Source organism: Ambystoma mexicanum, chromosome 6q (genome assembly GCF_040938575.1).
Source record: "Ambystoma mexicanum isolate Mex_15411 chromosome 6q, UKY_AmexF1_1, whole genome shotgun sequence".
NCBI lineage: Eukaryota > Metazoa > Chordata > Amphibia > Caudata > Ambystomatidae > Ambystoma > Ambystoma mexicanum.
The window spans coordinates 1517249346-1517265134 of record NC_090937.1 but is presented as its reverse complement, the minus strand read 5'-3'; positions in this window follow the sequence as shown (position 1 = coordinate 1517265134).

The window sequence follows — 15789 nt, the reverse complement described above, 5'->3', positions numbered from 1 at the left end:
GTGTTGCTAAGCATGCTGGCCAAATACAGGTGTGGGAGCACACAAGTTTGAATTTCTGTCTATGTACGTTGGCATGGTTGTGGTGTCACACATGGATGGTGGTTCCTGCTGCATGTATCTGCACTGTGTACATGTGCATGTGTGTGTATCTGACAAGTGTGCAACTGTGATGCAACATGGATGCATGTAGGAGGCTGATTGCCAGATGTGACATAGAAATACACGTAACCCGCTCGCACAGGGCCAATCGCGTGTGAAACTCCCTGCGAACCCCAGTAATTCACACACCCCACTCGCACAGGGCCAATCGCATGTGAAACTCCCAGCGAACCCCAGTAATACATGTACACCGCTCTCACAGGGCCAATCGTGTGTGAAACTTCCCGCGAGCCCCAGTAATACACGTACCCCACTCTCACAGGCCCAATCGCGTGTTAAACTCCCTGCGAACCCCTGTGATACATGTACCCCGCTCGCACAGTGCCAATCGCGTGTGAAACTCCCTGCGAACCCCGGTGATACACGTACCCCGCTCGCACAGGCCCAATCGCGTGTGAAACTCACCGCGAACCCCAGTAATACACGTACCCTGCTCGCACAGGCCCAATCATGTGTGAAACTCCCCGCGAACCCCAGTAATACACGTACCCCGCTCACACAGGCCCACTCGCCTGTGAAACTCCCAGCGAACCCCAGTAATACATGTACCCCGCTCGCACAGGCCCAATCACGTGTGATTCTCCCCGCGCAGGGGTGTACATGTATTCGGAGGTGTGCGCGGGGAGTTTTACAGGCGTTTTTGTGGTTGGGGGCTGTATGCTGGTCCACTGGCCTGTGCGCCATGTACGGGATTTGTGCGCTGTGCATGGCGCACGAGGAGGGGTTGAGGCCGTAACTGGCACTGCTGCAGGGTCGCTGCGCCATTCTGTGCCACGGCTGGTTTTGGATGTTAAAATCCATGAATACGCTGTGCGCGGAAATGGATATTGACGCTCGTGGCTGGCGCAGACTGTTGCATGCGCACACTGTGCGCCAGCCTCGTGCGCCATGTGTGCACTGAATTCTATCAATTACTCCCTTAGTTTCTCACAAAAAGGCAGTAGCCAAACCAGCCACCAAAACAGCCAACTGTCTCCAATCAGCCACACAGTGTGGATATAATCTAGGGGAGTGATTTGTGTATTGAGAGCATGCCTAGCAACAGCAATGAAAGGGATGTTTACTTATGGCTATTTTGTACCCACACATTTTGCAGTGATGCTACCGAAGGTTAAAAGCGGCACCCTGTGCAGCCATGGCTATGTTGCGACTAATTGAACATTGTGTGTTTTTGGATGTGTGGTAGCTGTGGCTTGACGATATTTTGGGTGGAGTAGCATCATAGATGCATTGAATGTTTTGATGTATTGGGAGAGACTTGGGGAGTGGAGGAGGACCATGGGGAGAGAAGGGCTGGTATGTGTGTTAGAGAAACTTCTTTGGAGTTTTTGGGAGTGTAAATATATTCTTCTTTTCATTGTTATTTTTCAAGTAGCCGCAGCTAACTGCAAATGGCCTTGAAGGGACTTTTCAATAACTGTGTCTACAAAAAAACAAGTGCGTAGCTGCTTCAACATTTTGCTTTTTTATATTAGTTGTACCTGTAGGCATGGCTATGTCTACAGCTGCGTTTATTAAACCATGTATTTTCTGTGCAATAATCGTATTGTTATGTGGATTATATAGCACATAATTTCATTTGTATGTGCCATTTTGTGTGCTTAAGTATTCCCTTGGTTTGTATGATGTTTTGATGGTTGTCCTAGTTTGTTTTTGAATTTGCAAAAAAATTACATGTAGCTGTGGCTACAAAGCAAGATCTGTATTCGTAGTGTCTTTCATCGGCTATGAAAGATGGAGTGGAAGAATAAAAGATTTTTGTGCGTATGATTGTTATAGTTTGTTGTTACTGTTTGATTTGTGTAGCTCTTTGTGATTGGAATGTTAGATATTTTAACCACTGCTATCCGATGGTGTTCATTATCATTTTTTTTTTCTGCTCTGATTGTGTGGCAAGTATTTTTAATGTATTTTTAACTTTAACTAATATGGACCTACAATATTAGATTTGTCAATCAATGGCATGTATATGCAAGCATTTCAATTTTGTATTCATGTCATCAATGTTGAAGGTTTACTTGATTGTATTTGTTGTAATTTTAATGAACTTTCAGCTGTGCAGTACTCTTAGCTGTATTGAGTTTCCTGTGAGATAGTACAAAAGTTCCTTTTAGTCATTGTGTTATGTTGGTATGTTGTTGTAGCAGCATCGTTCTCATCATCCCAGTGAACATGCACCAGATGTTGTACAGTTAACTTCTGTGAAAGGCCAAACCATATTCAAAACATAGTGGCCGTGCTGGAGATGGGAGCAGCACGTCTGTAGACAGTTAATGAAAAGTGTAATTTCTGATGATTCTTCAAATTCAGTGCTCCAGTGCTGCAGGTTTTCCAAGACTCTGGCTGTTGGTGGCAGCACCTTTAATTGTTTCTGCACAACCACCACTCACAGCTCCAGTGAAGAGAGAAGACCACATGAAAGTCAAAAAAGGCTGCATCCTAGTATGGGGCGGATCATTTACAAACATTTGAAGGCCCACGTCTTAGTGTCTTTTTGCACAAGGTACACTGGACTTACTCTATTTATTGTATGCCACAAAATATGAAAAATGATTTGTTTTAAAAAGTACTAGTGTTTCTACCTGTTTGATTGTGTTCTAACCCTATTCTCTCATGTTCTCCAAGTTTACTTAACCTTCCCCATCCACTGTCCTACAACCACCCAGTATAACATCCTTTGTTTATTCTCACCATTTTTAAATAACCCTGTTTGTTTATTGTAGTGGCGTTTCTATACTTTTTTTTATATTGTTGTATATTTTTTTTGTATACAAGTTGGATTTTTTTCCCAATGACCCAATGATTAGCATGTGAACAGAAAACAACTGTGGTATATGCACAATTGTCATATATTACATAGTGCAGGTGGTGCACTGCATACAAGATATGAGGGTCATACAATAAATTGTGTTTGTTAAAGTGTGTGTGTGTTTTAACTAATAATGTTCTCTTTTTCACTTAAAGGATATTTTCTTTTTTTCAAACATTGATGAATAACCGCAGCTACAGTATCACCCGATGGGGTGTTGAGTTTCAAAGAGGCAGGGTTAACTGGGGAGGGTCTTGGCCACCGGTTTGTTGAAACATATCCAAGGCTATTGGCCTCAAAGTGCAAAAAAAGTATGCTGTTTGTACCTCAAAGAGTACTTTCTAAGAATTATGTATTATGTATATATTTATACAAAATCTATGTGACGTACTTGTAACCACGCAAAAGAAAGTAAGTGAACTCTAGCCACGGCTATGATGAGTTATCTTAGAAACATGTGTGGATGTTATTACATTGTATTTGTGTATTCATATGTGATGGCTGTTATTTAATTGCATTTGTGTAGTATTTTAGCAAATTTAGCATGCTCTCCTTATTATCATGTACATTACATATCTCCTCCTCCATGTAGTTTTCCATTGTACTGTGATAGAAAAAATATTGCTTGTCAACTAAGATATGAGAAATAGAAATGGAGAAAGATTACATGAGGAGAGAATGTGGAATTTCTTGTATTTAATTGTATTGCCTGAGAGTGAGATGCAGTTTCAGGAGATTGTGGTATCTGTGTGGTACATGTATTGTTTCTTTGGTTATTTGAAACATGGAGCCCATTTCATAAGGATCAGAATTTCATTGTTCAGAAGACTGTTGCGATTTTCAGAATTTTGAGAATGTTGTTCATAGTGCTGTTGGGGAATTAGGTGATTTGTTGTCAAAGCATTGGCTTACAAAGTGTTTTTGGTTCTATAATATTATTTTAGATGGAGTGTTTGAAATAAGTGGTCTATGCTGCAATTGTGGGGGAATATTTCTGACAGGGAGCACACATTTTTGTTTTTCTCTTTTGGGAAATACAATTAATTAATTGTCTAAAGTAAGAGCAGAGGCAAATGTTCCAAGAGTATATTGGAAAAGGAAAATAGCTATCATGCATTTAAAAACAAAAAAATACCTGCAGTTACGGCAGCAGTGAATGAAACATTGTGCCCTTCCAGAGGGGTTATAGCCACGGGTACCACTGAGCCACTAGGATGTTGTGTGTTTTTGGTGGTTGCAACATATAACTATCACCTTAGCCACGTGTACAGCAGTACCAATTGATGTGAATTGATCATGATATTTCATGGATTTTACAATACACAATTCCACATGTGTTTTTGATTCTTTGCTCTCATTTGTACCTTTGCATTGTTTACTTGTTCACACCTTGTTAATATGTCTTTTTGAATCTTGAAAAATGTTAAGGGTAGCCGCAGCAACTAGTGGTTGACCAGACCCGTGGCTACCCATGCTCCTATTGCACATTGTACTTTGCGGCAGGCTTTAATAGGTATGAACCCAATGATTGTACCTGCGGTTATAGCTGTTTGTATTTTGGTGCAGTGATCATATTATTTTATGGATGTTTTAGCAAAGATTTGTACATGTCCTTCTATTTGGAGGTTCTCACCACAAGACATGTGTGATATAAATGTGAAACTTTTGCAATATGTGTTTTTCAGTGCATTTGAAAAATGTACATGTACCCGCCACACTGGGACAGTCCTCTCAGTGTAACCAGAGTTATAGCTGTGGTTATGTCATTTGTTTTTTTAAATGTGTTTCTTCTACAGTTCTAAAAAGTATTCTTTAGAGGGATTGTTTTGGTGTTTGATTGTTTTGGTGTTTATTGCCTGTTAAAGGTTTTAATAAAAATGTGTTGGGCATTGTGCTATTGATTTCTGAAAGCTATAAAGTGACCTTTTCTTAACTTTTGACATTCTGATTCCAGAACTCAGAGTGTGCATCTGTTCTGTTTTTGGCTATTGTGAAGCTCTATTCATTATTTAGAGCAGTTGACGGTCAGTGATTGTATGTTTTTCTATATTTCATGTATAATATGAATTGTTGTTTATATATAATAAATTAAGTATGTTTAGGTTTCTGATTTAGTAAAGATTGTAAGTATTATTTGAAAAGTACGGTTTTCTATATTTTACTTCAGTGTTTTCAGGAGCGTTATCACGCTATAGCACATGTTATGCTATGGTTATGTGGGAGAAACTCTTGTGTCAACGAAGCAACATAACTGTACACTTGACTAATACTGCAGATGTGTATGTGTTTTGCAGGGGGATATCAAGGTGTTTCCTGTGACCCTATATTAGTCACTTTCAACTGTGTTAGAGTTTTGAAGTGTTTGAATGTGGCTTTCAATTTGAGAAGTGAGAAGTCATATGAGGCAGTGCACCTGATGAATACTAGCTTGGTTATGATGTTCACCAATGTTCTTTTGCTTGTTTCTGGAGATTTCTGGATTCTGCCAGCTTAATGGGAAAGTCAATTTGAACTGGTAAGTTTGCAGTGAACATTTCTTCTCTTGAGAAGTGGCTAGAGAATTGTACTCTGGAATTATGATTAGAGTATACTAGGTATTACTAAAGTTTTTGGTGCTTCAGGCAAAATACACCAGTTAAATGGTCTATGAGAAATGATGAAGCAAAGTGAAAAATGTGTTTGCCTCTTTTTATGTAGGTATGACCTTGTCTAGTAGGCTGACATACCTATTGTAGATTATGCTCATATGATTGGAGAAATTGTGTGAAGGATTGCACATAGTGTAAAAAAGATATAGGGGCCGATTCATGGAACAAATGTGCACCGAAATTTGTGGTGCTAGGTGGCGCAAGCATGAAAAAGCAAGCGCACGCACACCCGTGCGTTTCATGGAAGACCCTGTGCATGTTTTCCCCGGGATGTGCGTGAAATTCGCGGGTAGCGCACACGTCATTGCAACATCCAGAATGCCGTGCGCAACCCACACAGCGAAAGCGCACCTCGTCAGTGCACACACCAAAAAGGGAACGGAACATGTGGAATGCGGAACAATGCATGAAAAAGAAGGCATAACTGGGGAAGTACTGCAGGGAAATACACGGAATGCCCGCATGCACCCAGACAACACATATTCATGGAATCAAATACAGGAAACCCGCACATGCCAAAAGACGCGCACAGGCGTAAACACATCTGCCACACGAAGGCAGGCGGAAGCGTCCCTGTGCGAGGCGGAAGCGTCCCCATGCAGTATAAAAGTGCGCGCAAACAACAAGCACGTATATACAGCTGCGATGAATGCCCCATTTGTAACAGCACTGATCATAAGACACTGCTGGAGGAGGAGAATAGCCAGGCCTGCATTTTTTTGCCCAGGACCAGCCTTTTTGGGATGCCTGATGACCAGGTCTATGGCAGGTATAGTTTTCCACCTCGTATCATCCTAGAGCTGGTCATTGAGTGGGAGGATGACCTCACATCACCCCCTTGGAAAAGGTGCTCAATGTCCTGCATTTTTTGGCCACTGGGTCATTTCAGCGGACAACTGCCATAGTCGGGGGTGTCTCACAGGCCACGCAGTCACACTGCCTACACCAGGTGTTGACTGCGAGCCCCACAGTACGCAGGCACATATACATGCCCAGAACACCTGCAGAAAGGCAGGCTGTGGTCCTGGACTTTTACAAGGTGGCACACTTCCCCAAAGTGCTTGGTGCCATAGGTTGCACCCATGTGGCTCTACGTCCACCTAGGGCCACTGAGCACATCTATTGAAACCGCAATCACTGGTGTTCCATCAACGTACAGGTTGTATGCGATGCCAAGGGAATCATCACCTCTGTCTATGCAAACTATCCTGAGTCTACCCATGACAGATTCATATACACAATGTCCGCCCTGAGCCGGGCCCTGGAAGCTGGGAAGCATGGCGGCACCTGGCTCCTAGGTGAGTACAAATGCTTGTGCATATGCATGCATGTCACACACAGACAAATACACAAACCCAACTAATCACAACCATTATGACCTCCCCAGGCAACAGTGCCTACCCTCTGAGCAACCAAATGATGACACTAATACGGGACCCCAGCACAACACAACAGGTTAGATACAACGCTGCGCATATTGCAACCAGGGGCATAGTGGAGCGCACATCGGAGTACTCAAGTCACGCTTCCCTTGACCACTCTAGCGGGCAGCTACTATATGCACCCCCAGTAGTGTGCAGGATCATTGTGGCAGCATGTGTCCTGCACAATGTTGCAACACGGCAGGGCATACCGGTGGACATGGTTGTGCCCCCACATCCCCAACCACAGACACAGGCGCTGCCCATGTGAGGGGAAAGGGCATGTGGTGAGGCAGCCTGGACCCAGCTTGTGGCCACATTTTTCACCTAAACTCCCACCCCTGCGGAGTGCACACAGGCCTGGCACATACCAGGTGACAATCGATGATGACAAAGAGACAGTCAACTGTCACAACCCTACCACCCTGATAACGTTGCCAACAAAGTGCTACATTGTGTGCATCCCTAGCTACCTAAACAGAACCCATCCTGTGTGACCAATCACACCACCCCCCTGCAAAACAGGAGGCCATGACAATCACTGGTATGTCACCCAAACCCTCCCAACCCACATCACCCTTGACTGCCACACCATAACATGGCATGCAACAGCAAAAGAGCAAAACAAAAGCCCAACACATGACCAATTAGATATGAAGTGACATGTGATAAATGGAAACAGGCATGAGACAATCCCACCTGACATGGAATCAGGTCAAATGACTGACCAACAACCCCCCCCCCCACATACAAAGTCATACACAAATGCATGCCACCAGCGGTACCATCAACAAAAGACAAATACCTGTTGGCCTGCACATTGTCCAAGCCAAATCCGCAAATCCCTAACCCGTGTGCTGTGTGTGTGTCTCCTGCAACATACCGCACAGCACACAGCACAGTAGCAGCCATTCTGTTGTGGATACACCTTGAGCATCATATAAAAAGGACAAGCAACAAAATTACCCAATGACGCATGTACATGATCCACAAATGGTAAGTGATCATGCGCTGCAGGGACACAGCATGCCAGAGAAGGCAATCTGTGTGCACGTGTGGGCATGGAAGGGTGGTTATATGTGTGGTGGAGCATTGTGTAAGTGTGTTTGTCAGTAGGGACATGCATGCAATACATGCATGTGAAATCAAGTGACCCTCAGTGTCCTGTACATATCACATGTGAACATTGCCCATGTGTACACCCCAGTATGTCAAACCACAACAATCCCCTGACACCTGAAAAGTAATAACAAAGAGGTGATGGCTGGAAGGTTTAGAATTAATCTTAAGCACTGGCATTGCTCTGGGCAACCCTCCAGACCACCGTTCTTCGTCTGCCAAGCCATTACAGAAGGGGAAAGACCATATGCAAATCAGGCTTGACCCACCACAAAAGGGGCAGTCCAGCCTGAACTGCTAGGTCACATCCCTTTTGCACGAGACCACAAGCATCCCCAAACATGTTTCGCCCTTGTTGGGGCTCATCAGTGAGGAGTAGCTTGGGTCTCTAGGCCCAGCAGGCACGGGACCCACGTTTGGGCATACCCGTCCCACTCGGGGTGACAAAGCAAAAACAAAGAGTTGATGGCTGGAAGGTTTAGAATGCATCTTAACCACTGCTGTTGCTCTGTGCAACCCTCAAGACCACCGTTCTTCGCCTGCCAAGCCCATTACAGAAGGGGAAAGACCATATGCAAATCAGGCTTGGCCCCACCCCAAAATGGCCTGTCCAGCCCGAACTGCTAGGTCACATCCCTTCTGCACGAGACCACAAGCATCCCCAAACATGTTTCGCCCTTGTTAGGGCTCATCAGTGAGGAGTAGCTTGGGTCTCTAGGCCTAGCAGGCACAGGACCCACGTCTGGGCATACCTGTCCCACTCGGGGTGACAAAGCTAAACTAAAGAGGTGATGACTGGAGGTTTAGAATTAATCTTAACCACTGGTGTTGCTCTGGGCAACCCTCCAGACCACAGTTCTTCGCCTGCCAAGCCATTACAGAAGGGGAAAGACCATATGCAATTCAAGCTTGGCCCCACCCCGAAAGAGGCAGTCCAGCCCGAACTGCTAGGTCACATCCTTCTGCACAAGACCACAAGCATCCCCAAACATGTTTCACCCTTGTTGGGGCTCATCAGTGAGGAGTAACTTGAGTCTCTATGCCCAGCAGGCACAGGACCCACGTCTGGGCATACCCGTCCCACTCGGGGTGACAAAGCAAAAACAAAGAGGTGCTGGCTGGAAGGTTTAGAATGAATCTTAACCACTGGCGTTGCTCTGGGCAACCCTCAAGACCACTGTTTTTCGCCTGCCAAGCCATTACAGAAGGGGAAGGACCATATGCAAATCAGGCTTGGCCCCACCCCAAAAGGGGCAGTCCAGCCCGAACTGCTAGGTCACATCCCTTGCCCGCTGCGCCATAGGGAACCAAGCTGCACCTCACTGAGGAAGCCCAACAAGGCCGAAACATGTCTGGGGTTGCTTGTGTTTCCGTGCAGAGGGTACGTGGCCTAGCAGTTCGGGCTGGGCTGCTACCATTGGTGGCAGCACCTGACTGATTTGCATATGGCTGGACCCCTTTTGCAATGGCGCAGACGGGCTAAAAAACCGTGGTGTGGAAGGTTGCCCAGAGCATTGCCAGTGGTTCAGATTTATTCCAAACCTTCCACCCATCACTTTTGTGCTTACAGTTTGTCTCACTATGTGAGAGAGGGTATGCCCAGAAGTGGGTCCCTTGCCTGCTGCGTCATAGGGAACCGAGCTGCACCTCACTGAGGAGGCCCAACAAGGCCGAAACATGTCTGGGGTTGCTTGTGTTTCCGTGCAGAGGGTACCTGACCTAGCAGTTTGGGCTGGGCTGCTACCATTGGTGGCAGCACCTGACTGATTTGCATATGGCTGGACCCCTTTTGCAATGGCACAGACAGGCTAAAAAACGGTGTTGCGGAGCAGTGCCAGTAGTTCAGATTCATTCCAAAACTCCCACCCATCACTTTTGTGCTTACAGTTTGTCTCACCATGTGAGAGAGGGTAGGCCCAGACGTGGGTCCCTTGCCCGCTGCGCCATAGGGAACCAAGTTGCACCTCACTGAGGGGGCCCAACAAGGCCGAAACATGTCTGGGGTTTCTTGTGTTTCTGTGCAGAGGGTACCTGGCCTAGCAGTTCAGGCTGGACTGCTGCCATTGGTGGCAGCACCTGACTGATTTGCATATGGCTGGACCCCTTTTGTAATGGCACAGACAGGCTAAAAAACGGTGGACGGTGGTGTGCAAGGTTGCCCAGAGCATTGTCAGTGGTTCAGATTCATTCCAAACCTTCCACCCATCACTTTTGTGCTTACACCTGAAAAGTAATGCCTTCACAGGAACAGCCATTGACCAGCAGAACACATCATGTACATAATACTCCACCATGAGAATGTCATAGAGTACACGATCACTGTAGCCCAAGCATACTGTCTGACAACAAAAGGCCCACCCTCATTTACTCATCACCATGACCTTCAGAAGAACTGTGTCTGGGGTCCGTTGCCTTCTTCCTCCTAGTCTACCTGGCTTCAGGATCCTCCTACCCCTTGGTTTGCTTGTTCTACCCTGCGTGGAAATAGGTTCCAGCCCCCTCAGAGGCCACCTTGACTGGTAAAAATACCAAATCGCAGAGAAATCCAAGGAGCCAAACCCCCAAACCAGGGAAAAAGCCTGTAGCCCACAAAAAACCCTGGAAGAATCTCCAGTAGATGACTTGAAGTTGCTGAATATGGCACAAGCACATGTCCAGTTGAACAATGGATCAACTGGATGGGTAGCATTTTCAGTACACAATAATCAATGAGGATGGAACAACTGATGGGTAGTGTCAGAGCTCCGGTCTCCTGGCACAGGAGTGGCACAAACCAACCACCCCCTCCGTGGTCTGGGTATCAGCAGGGTCAAACTTACACAGGCCTCCGAGACCCCAGCGGGGAAAAAGGGTCAGGGATCAGTTGGTTGGATAGGCATCGTATTCAGGATAACCAGAAAGAGGGTCAGGAAAGGGGAGGTGGATGGGCAACGGAAAGTAGGCAAAAGACAAAATCCTACTATTGACAATTACACATAATCAATTAGAGAAACCATGTTCCTCATGCACATTGTACAAATAGGCTCATGCTGAGACAAAGAGAGACTTATCTCTGCGGTGAGTGCTGGCCTCCTGCCTGTGCACTCTCAGGTCCGGTAACAGGAGCAGTTCAATGCTGCAAAGAGAGCGTGAGTTTCTATTCTGTGTGTGTTTTCCCAACACACATAACACCATTCATGCCTCAAACTTAGTGACTCTTCCCCAAACAAGCACTCTTGTCTGCTGCTTCGTTCGTATACTTTTGTTTGCCCCCGTAATGGTTCATACACTGTTAATGCGTTAAGGCAGCCACACATGGCCCCGCGGTAAATGCAAGACCATGTGGTAAGAATTCCACATGATATAATGGTCCTTGGGTGAGATGCTAGATGCATGTGGCGAGGAGCGACTTCAGTACAAGTTGCGTTCTGCCAGCCGTGGATTTCTATAGGCGGACATCTCAGGTGAGGACTGAACCGTGACTTGTGCCTCTTGGGTCACATTCCTAATGCATCCTCCTTTGCCACAATCCCCAGGGGCTGAACTCAACATGCACGACTACAGAATGAAGGGCATCAAGCACATCTACAGGCACGAAAAGAAGATACATCACAATCAACATCAATAAATGGACATTTCAATAATGTACTCACAAAAATTGATTGCAGATATGCCGTGGAGAAAACATCCATAATCCCCACTAGGGGTGTTAACGCAAGTGGTAAAACAGCAAACAGGCCACAGATATGACGAAAGTCCAATGCCCTTGTGTAAATGGTTGTATCACCGAACCATCCTTGCCAGCCCATGGATAGGGGAAGCAGGAATGGAATATGTGAGTCAGGACCCAAAGCTGCAAACACATACACGAGACAAGCTTGAAGGGCCCAGCTGGAACAGAGAGTGGATGCCCTCAAAGCCACAAAGAACCACACCGTCACATGAATGCACAATAGACAAGCAATTTTAAACTATATTAACTCATTAAACTAACTATAAAAATCAAAAATGGCCACATACGACCCGGGAGGGAAGGCAACAAGGAGGGGGAAGGTACAGGGTGCACCTCAACACCCACACGCGGTGATGTTGAGATAAAAAAAAAACTCCATGCACAGTCCAGCCTATGTGGGAGATAAGTCATCGTCCTCCTCACCCTGTGACTCAAAAGGTGGATGTGGCACAGTACCCTGACCACGCCTATGCACAGCTTGCCCCTCATCGGCAGCAAGTCTGCAGAACCGGTGAGCCTAGTTCTGTGTGGCGATGACACATAGGTCAGCATGCAGAACCTCATGTGATATGTGTGCTTCCTCTTGCAAGGTAACATGTGTAACACAGAGTTCTTCCTGCATGCCCTGGCATGACATCTGGCGCACCTCCCGGCAAGCGCATAGCTCAGCCGAGATGGTATTCTCAGGCAGGGTTGAGCACGGATTGGGCCACACATTCCATGCTCTGAGAGATATTATCAATTGCTGCCCCTGTTGTTCGGAATTGGCAACCATGGCTTGCTCCTAATCAGTATACCCGGTGGCGCACGGCCACCGCATTGCTGGGCTTGACACCCGTGAGGTCTAAGGAGCTGCGGTCCTTGTTGGGTTGGCTGCAGGACTACATTGCTCCATTGATGTGATTCCCCAGACACATCAGCAACTGCTGTGATGTGTGACAGTGGGTCCCGATCCACCACAGGCGGAGGCCCCAGCACTGTCTGGCCCCTCAGTGCAGGTGTTGCGGACAGAGGATCGTCCACATCAGAATCACTCACCATTGACGAATTGACATGATGCACATCCAACTCAACATTGTTGTCAGAGTGATCATCCGGGCTAGACTCATTCCCAGCCCTAGACACAATGGTCTGGAGCACAAGTGTGTTCTCGTGGCCTACCAACCCAGGACCCCCACTTGTGCTGAGTTGCTGGTGTAATAGCAAGCCTCTGTCTGGAATGCCATCACCATCCTCTGCCTCCAATGTGTCATTATCTGAAAAGTGGAAAAAACAAACATGAGTACATATGTCAGAAGCACATAACCCACACACACATAGACATCACATCGACAGCCAACATATGAAGCAGACACGTCACAAACAAATGAGAATCTGGCATGCATCCAGTGGCATTGATATGCAAACACATCCCAAAAGTAGAAATGGATGTGTCTAAATAACAAAGCCTACACAAGTACAAAATGTAGTATATCACCTCCATCACACACCACCTCTATCAGGCACATGTCACAGGCAGAAAATACAGATGGCAACAAAGAGATGCCATATCATAAGCATGTCTGAACTGCAAAATGACCACAGCTGCAAGTGAATCCAAACACACAATGACACGTAATATGCATACACACATGCATCACTAAACCATCATCACCAATTTAGCTTCATCCATCTGCAGCTCGGCCTGTACCGGGTGTCATGGGCCATGTAGATATAATGAATGTCCTGAGCAAAGCGAGGGCCTGCAAACAGGCATGAGGGACCATAGCGCCCAGTACGGTCTGAGCTGCAGGCCATTAAGCCTCCAGAACACCCCTCAGGGCCTGAGTGAGCACATCGTGCTATGAATGTGCCCTATTCCATTATTCTGCGTGTAAATTCATCACGGCCATGCCCCACCATATTAGCTAAGTGGGCCTGGGCATACGCATACTGCACAACAGTGCACTTTCAGGATCATGCCAGTTGAACATAACGGGTGTAATGATGACATCTCACCAGCATTAATGTAAATCAACTACGTATTAGTCAGTCAACAAAAAAGCTGCAGAAGACTCATGTGTAAATGAACACTTTCACACACACATAAGTGAGTAGCCGCAATGTTGCACTACACAACTTTGAAGCTGCGTGCATATGTACATGTGAAAGTATTCAAAAACACCCCTTTCCCTATACACCTGTATTGTGAACATGAACAGCATCAAATACAGCAAAGCAAGCAGCTACAACACTGCTTGCTTTGATGTATGTGAAAGTGTACTCATACACACGTGATGGCAGCTCCACAGTCATTACAACCCGAATGGCAGGCTACAATCAATCTGCACCCTATACCAGTTGATATAGGCCGCAGATTGACCAATAAACCTTGCTAAACACCCACTAAGGTGTTCCAATACTGAGTACATGTGTCACAGGATGTACCTGTGCCCGTGGCATTCATGACAGTGAAGGGATCAAAATCTGACCATACATGCCAGGTCACTTTGACATTGCAGCAGTGAGCAGGCATGTAGAACGGTGTAACAAGGCTCAGAAGTGGGTTGATGTAGTGCAGAACATGTGTACGTTACCCACTATCTACATGAACAAGTACATTATGATGTCAATTAATAAACATGATGGCAGTGTAAGGGCAAGTTCAGGCATCATGTGCAATGTGCATGCAATGGGTTGCATGGCTACAGGAACCCCCCCCTTAGTGAAAATGCAGGGAGGAATTGCAAGGCAGCAAAAGGGTGACCAGAGAACTGTGTATTGGCAGACAGTGTTGACTAGCGTCAATTGCATCATCTGAGTCAACTGACAACACAGCAGATGAGAATGGGACAGTAAGCAGGACACATGATGAACCCTCAGTAGAACACCCATGTGTGCAGAAGCCACTACACCAGTTGAACAGAGTTAGGGGGCCTGAAACAGGGGGAGGCCTGTGCCCCACACAGAATGTGTCACCCAAAACATGTACGTGATGCAGGACTGAGCAAGAGTGGGCATGGAATGGATGATCAAATGCCATTAAATGTATGTCATCCTGGACACGTACTACAATGATCATCCAGGCAAGGTCGCATAGGGGCATGCATGGAATGCACATGGAGCATGAATGGGCACTCATGTCCCTGCAGAGCATCTGCCATCTTCACAGTCTGAGTGAGACACCCTGCATCAAGGACAACGGATGTACCCCACTGTATGTGTCTGGTAGGTTGGCAGGGGGAAGGGGGCATGTACACAGGAGCGTTGAACAGGCCATTGCAGTACTCCAACATGATACCCACCAGTGCCATGGTGAAATTGGGGTGCGGGGGGGGCAAGGGAGCATGCCTACGTGGAGTACCTGCATGCAGGCAGAACACACATGCATGTCCCAGTGCTGAGTGGAAAGACACCCCAGGCTATATTCAGAAGGGCCAGTGAGCTGGAACATGGACCGGAGGGGCAGCCGGGTGACTAGCATGTGAGCAGGGTGCAGGTGTGGTGATGAGGACAGTCCCTGTCTGCTCTACATGTTCAGCATCCTGCACAGCAGGCACGCATTGAAGCATTGCATGACTCGCACATGAGAACCATGTACACATATCATGTAGTGGCAGTCAAGAACAACACATCACACAAGCAATCCACACATGGTCTGTACAAACATGCGACAACACTCACTGGATGGAGCATCAAAGTCCAGCATCTCTCCCACTCCTTGGTTGTACAATTCTGCTGGTATGAACTCAGAAGTGACTGACTCGTGCTAAGTGAGATCTTCCTCCTCAGGTGGTGGCCCACTGTCAGTCACCAGAGTCGTGTTATAATTAGAGGCACACTTTAGCTTAGCAGAGCATTCCACCATTTTTTGCACTCCTGAGCTGTGCGCACCTCATGTCCGATTGCACTGACACCCTCAGCAACATGCTTCCAGTGGGA